Source organism: Mus pahari, chromosome 6 (assembly GCF_900095145.1).
Source record: "Mus pahari chromosome 6, PAHARI_EIJ_v1.1, whole genome shotgun sequence".
NCBI classification, from domain to species: Eukaryota; Metazoa; Chordata; class Mammalia; order Rodentia; family Muridae; genus Mus; species Mus pahari.
Window position 1 is genome coordinate 83,882,267 of NC_034595.1, and position 6,299 is coordinate 83,888,565.

The 6,299-nt window shown below is 44.8% G+C and overlaps 1 non-coding gene across 1 annotated transcript; it reads right to left on the bottom strand.

Annotated features, from left to right (window-relative positions):
* Positions 1–3,031: 3,031 nt before the first annotated feature.
* LOC115064268 lies at positions 3,032–3,138 on the bottom strand. The gene has a single exon (XR_003844114.1). It is a non-coding gene; the product is annotated as a U6 spliceosomal RNA (small nuclear RNA).
* Positions 3,139–6,299: the final 3,161 nt, after the last annotated feature.

Here is a 6,299-nt window from a genome sequence, read left to right on the forward strand (position 1 = left end):
TGAGGCTTTGCCCAAGTCCAGTCGGTCATGGCGCTTCAGCTGAGGTTCTGGAAATGTCTGTCAGTTTGCAGGAACCTGGAGTGTGGGTTCACAGCCCTCTCAACCAGTCCCACGCCGGCTGTGCAGTCCAACATGGAAACTAAGGAAAACAAAGCGGTGGCCCCGGAGTTCACCAACCGGAACCCTGGGAATCTGGAACTCTTAGGTGTAGCCCCGGAAAGAACGGGGTTGGGCGATGGTGTGGCCTAACCATGTGAGTTCTGGCACAGGTTATGAGTTGTAAAGACTCAGCATCTGTTGAGCACCTTAACAACCAGGTTGTGGTTTCAGCATCCACTCAAGAATGGGCTATTAAAAAACACTTTTATTGTACCAGAAATGTGGTGGCGGGAGAGTGCTGACACAGCAGTGCTCAGCAGCAGGAATCAACCTCATGGTCTACCAGCCCACCCCATGGGAGACAGAAAGCGGTGTGATGCTTCGGGAGCCTCGAAGAATCTATGAATGAACTAGAAGTGTTAACTATTGTTGGAAGTGTAATATAAAACTAGCATCTACAGCCACCAAAAGAAAGAATCTGCATTAAAAGGAAGGAAGGGAGGGAGGGAGGGAGGGAGGGAGGAAGCATTTGGAAGGAGAATCAGACTGAAAGCTTCATAGCAATAATGTAACTGAAAACTTATTTAAAGTTAACTTCTTTCCACTTACAAAAAAAAAACAAAAACAAACAAACAAACAAAAAAAACAACTGGAAGAAGTAAATTCCAGTTTGGTGACCACAGCACACGACCAGCCTGGGGCCACACAAGAAGATCCTGTCTCAGAAAGAAAAAAAAAAAAAAAAAAGATTAGGGCCTGGTGTCACCAACTTGTTGATACCAGTCACCACAGAGGCTGAAGTGGGAAGATTGTTCCTGGACCAGCAGGGTGGTGGCACACTATCACCAGTCTAATGCCAGCATACTAGAAGCTGAGGCAGGAAGCTCTTTGGGAGTTCTAGGCCAGCCATGACAACAGACTGAGTTCAGGCCATTCCATTCTGGGCAACTTAATGAGACCCTGTCTCAAAATAAAAGATTAAGCTGACACCCACTAAACAGGAGATGAAAGCACTTGGATCCCTGTAAATTGGAGGCCAGCCTTGGCTACACAGCAAGTTCCTGGTGTCAGAACAGACACTCCAACTAAAGAGGGGGTCATCCATACCTAGTGTCCTATCTGCCACCTTCCTTAATCTGTTAAATTCAGAACCCTCCCTCTAAAGTGGATGAAAGTATGGGATTCTCAATGCTCTGTCAGTTGCTTTTAGCTCTCCTACCCCCACCCCCCGCCCAGGCTCTGCAGCCAGGGTCCTGGACATTCCTAAAGCAGATTTTTGCCTAAATTCCATCTCAATGGATCTCTCTACCAAACCTGAGGATATTCTTAATTACTTAAAGCCCCAAGCCATCCAGGACTACATCCCAAAGGCCAAGCCAGCCAGAGCTCTAAATTACACAAGGAGGAGGCGTCATGGTGTCCGGGCAGACTCAGCCACCAAGGCTTATGCTTCTCATGATCCAGCACCACAATCTTTGTGGAAGACTGGGGAGTCCAGCCCTGTGTTGGAGCTGAAGCTATCGTCCGGGGCACCCTCAAGTGGCCATGGGAGAAGCGGTGGCTATACAAGGACAATCAGCTCTAAACTCAAAAACTGGGTGAATGTGGCTTCAGTCAAACCGCGTGGATCTACAGTACAGCCACAGTTCACCTGACCCTCCCGGAAAATCCCTTCAAGAATTCAGATCCCTGAGCATTTAGCCCTCCGGGCCAAAGCTTCGGTAAGATGGCTCAGTGAATGGACAAAAGTCCCTCGACCCCCAGGATGAGAGAAGAGAACCAACTGCAAATTGTCCTGACCTTCGGCAATCCCCGCCCCCAATGCCGTCTTAAATTTAGGTTTAAAAACAGAAATTTGTTTAATCAAAGATGAGGAAGGCATTGGCAGCTTTCAATGTCCAGTGAGGGCCACACCCCGTAGTTCTGTGTTCATCACACAGAGGGAAGTCAAAGGACACAAGAGCTGAAGCCTCTTCATAAGATCCTTAATTCAGATGAAGAGAAGAGAGCCCTCGAGACCTGGTGGCCTCTTCACAGTGGCCCATCTTAAAACTACCTCCAGGGGCTGGAGAGGTAGCTCAGTGGTTAAGAGCACTGACTGCTCTTCCGAAGGTCCTGAGTTCAAATCCTAGCAACTGTAGCTGACTTCAGACACACCAGAAGAGGGCGTCAGATATCATTACAGGTGGTTGTGAGCCACCATGTGGTTACTAGGATTTGAACTCAGGACCTTCAGAGGAGCAGCCAGTGCTCTTACCCACTGAGCCATCTCGCCAGTCCCCACAATAAATAAATCTTTTTTTTTTTTAAAGATTTATTTATTTAATATATGTAAGTACACTATAGTTGTCTTCAGACTCTTCAGAAGAGGGAGTTACAGATGGTTGTGAGCCACCATGTGGTTGCTGGGATTTGAACTCAAGACCTTCAGAAGAGCAGTTGGTGCTCTTAACCACTGAGCCATCTCTCCAGCCCTAAATAAATCTTAAAAAAAAAAAAAAAAAAAAAAAAAAAAAGGCGTGGTGGCGCACGCCTTTAATCCCAGCACTCGGGAGGCAGAGGCAGAGGCAGGCAGATTTCTGAGTTCGAGGCCTGCCTGGTCTCGAAAAACCAAAAAAAAAAAAAAAAAACCAACAACAACAAAAAGAAAACCTCCAGGAGATTTAACTCACTTGCCTTTTGGAAGGAACACCTTTGACAACAGCACCACCTTCTGGTGATTGCGAGTAATGCTGCTATTAATGTTACATTTACATCTCTGAAAAATCTTTCAATTTTATTTATTATTTGTTTATTTGTTTGAGACATAGTCTGACTATAGAACTCTGACAAGCCTAAAACATGCTATGTAGACCAGGCTGGCATCAAACTCACAGAAATCCACTTGCCTCTGCCTTCTGAGTGTGAGCTACCACACCCAGCCTTCAGTTTTTAAAAATACAAATGATTCTTGGCTTTGTGGGTCTTCCTTGGGCGAGGATCATTCAAATCTTCTCCGTATCACTTCACTTCTAGAAGATGTGCTGGTGAAGCAGGCACTTTCTTTCTGGAGTAGAATTTCTCTAAGTGGCTAAAGTTGGTCTCAGACCTGCAGACTTCCTGCCTCAGCCTCCCAAGTGTGTGTGTGTGTGTGTGTGTGTGTGTGTGTGTGTGTGTGTGTGTGTGTGTGTGGTGTTAACTTTACATTTAATTAATTGTTTGTTTGTCTGTTTATTTATTGAGACAGGGGCTCCTTATATATCCCTGGCTGTCCTGGCACTCACTATATAGACCAGGATGGCTTTGAACTCATAGAAATCCTCCTGCCTCTGCCTCCTGAGTGCTAGGATTAAGGTGTGTACTACCATACTCAGCTGAATTTATTTTGTTTATGATTGGTGTGTGTCTGGGTGGGTGGGGGCGTCTGTATGGAAGTCAAAGGACAACCTCAGAAGCCTGTTCCCCTTTTTCACTGTAAGTTCTAGGGATCAAACCCAGGTCCCCAGACATGCAGAGAAGTTCTTCACCCACTGAACTGTGTTGCTGGCTCCTACAACCTCAGAAGCCTGTTCCCCTTTTTCACTGTAAGTTCTGGGGATCAAACCCAGGTCCCCAGACATGCAGAGAAGTTCTTCACCCACTGAACTGTGTTGCTGGCTCCTATTCATAGTTTTTGTGGAATTTCAGACTGATTTCTATGGCTGTGGCAGCCAACCTATATCCCCACTAACATCCTACATCCCCACCAATGTCCTGCATCCCCACTAACATCCTACATCCCCACCAATGTCCTGCATCCCTACTAACATCCTACATCCCCGCTAACATCCTACATCCCCACCAATGTCCAGCATCCCCACTAACATCCTACATCCCCACCAATGTCCTGCACCCCCGCTAACATCCTACATCCCCACCAACGTCCTGCATCCCCGTTAACATCCTACATCCCCACCAATGTCCTGCATCCCCACTAACATCCTACATCCCCACCAATGTCCTGCACCCCCGCTAACACACCTCCTTACAGTTATGTCTCTTTGTGCCCCTGGTAATAGTTGCTTTATTATGAAGTAGTGTGGCATTGTGATTTTATTTTCATTCATCTAAAAGTCATATAATGTGGCCATCTTCTTGTGTGTTTACTGGGTGTAGGTGATCATTTGAATAATTTCTTTGAAGAAATATTAACTGAGATCCTTTGCCCAATTTTTATTAATGAATTTTTTGTTTCTTTTCTTTTCTTTTCTTTTCTTTCTTTCTTTCTTTCTTTCTTTCTTTCTTTCTTTCTTTCTTTCTTTCTGTCTTTTAAAATATTTATTTATTGCCTTTAATCCCAGCACTCAGGAGGCAGAGGCAGGCAGATTTCTGAGTTCGAGGCCAGCACGGTGAGTTCCAGGACAACCAGGGCTATGCAGAGCAACCATGTCTCGAAAAACAAAACAGGGCTGGTAAGATGGCTCAGCGGGTAAGAGCACCAACTGCTCTTCCAAAGGTCCCGAGTTCAAATCCCACAACCATATGGTGGCTCACAACCATCCGTAACAAGATCTGATGCCCTCTTCTGGAGTGTCTGAAGACAGCTACAGTGTACTTACATATAATAAATAAATAAATTAATTAATAAATAAATAAAATAAAAAGTTAAAAAAAAAAGAAAAACAAAACAAACAAAGAAAACAAAAAAATTATTTATTAATTTATTCATGTAAGTAGAGGACATCAGATCCCATTATAGGTGGCTGTGAGCCACCAAGTAGTTGCTGGGAATTGAACTCAGGACCTCTGGAAAAGCAGTCAATGCTCCTAACTGCTAAGCCATGTCTCTAGCCCCTTTTTCTTTTCCTTTCCTTTTCTTTTTTTAAAATGTTATTTATGTATTTATTTATATGAATACACTGTAGCTGTCTTCAGACACACCAGTAGAGTGTGCATCAGATCCCATTACAGATGGTTGTGAGCCACCATGTGGTTGCTGGGAATTGAATTCAGGACCTATGTGAGAGCAGTCAGTGCTCTTAACCTCTGAGCCATCTCTCCAGTCCTCCTTTTCTTTTCCTTTTCTTTTTCTTTTCTTTTCTTTTCTTTACTCCCCTTTCCTTTCCCTTTCCCTCTCCCTCCCTCTCTCTCTCTCCCCCCCTCCCTCTTCCTTTCTTTCTTTCTTTCTTTTTAGACAGGATGTTTTAGTTTGGGTTTCATTTGTTTTACTGCTGTGACGAGACCCCATGACCAAGGCAACTCTTACAAAAGACAACATTTAATTGGGGCTGGCTTACAGTTTCCAAGGTTTGGTCCATTACCATCATGGCAGGACACATGGCAGTGGGCAGGCAGACATGCCGCTAGAGGAGCCAAGAGTTTTACATCTTGATCTGAAGGCAGCCAGGAGAAACTCTCTTCCTGGGTTGGAGTTTGAGCATAGGATCCCAAAGCCACCCCCTTCAGTGATCCATTTCCTCCATCAAGGCCACATTTTCCATGGGCCAACCATATTGAAACCACCACACAGGTCCTTGTACATAGCCCTGGTTGTTCTTGAGCTTTCTGTGTAGACTTCAAACTGACAGAAATCCACCTGCGTCTACCTCGAGGAGGGGTGTTAAATCGCTGGTGCTAGACTTGAATGATTCAAAAGCCCATGCCGTTTCTAGCGTCTCTGCCTCGTGTCTGTGGATCAAGGTGTGTGCTCCAGCACCATGTCTGCCTGCCTGCTGCTGTGCTCCCCACATGATGTCCATGGACTCACCCTCTGAAACTACAAGTCCCCAATAAACTCATCTATAAATTGCCCTTGTTAATTCTTGAGAAGAATCTCTCCCTGAATCTGGATCCCAGTGGTTAGTCCAGAGTTAGGCCAGCGAGTCCCTGGGGTCTTCTTGCCTCTGTTCCAGCACCCCCGGGGCTGGACTTCAGCTGTGACACCATGCCCAGCTGCTCACATGGAATGAATGAATTATGCTTGATATAAATATAAACAATGAATTAATCAGGCAGCTGTATTTCTTTACCTTATGCTATTCCCCAATGACCACACAGGAAAAATAAGACTTATTCAAAACTGCACCTCAATGGCTGATTATGTGATCTACCTTTACCTCCTATGCAAAACTGGCTCCCTCCCAGCCCCATCCCATAATATTTGCTTATTATTATTATTTTTTTTTTTTTTTTTTTTTTTTTTTTTTTTTTTTTAGTGAGAACGTGTGTCAAAACAGAACAAC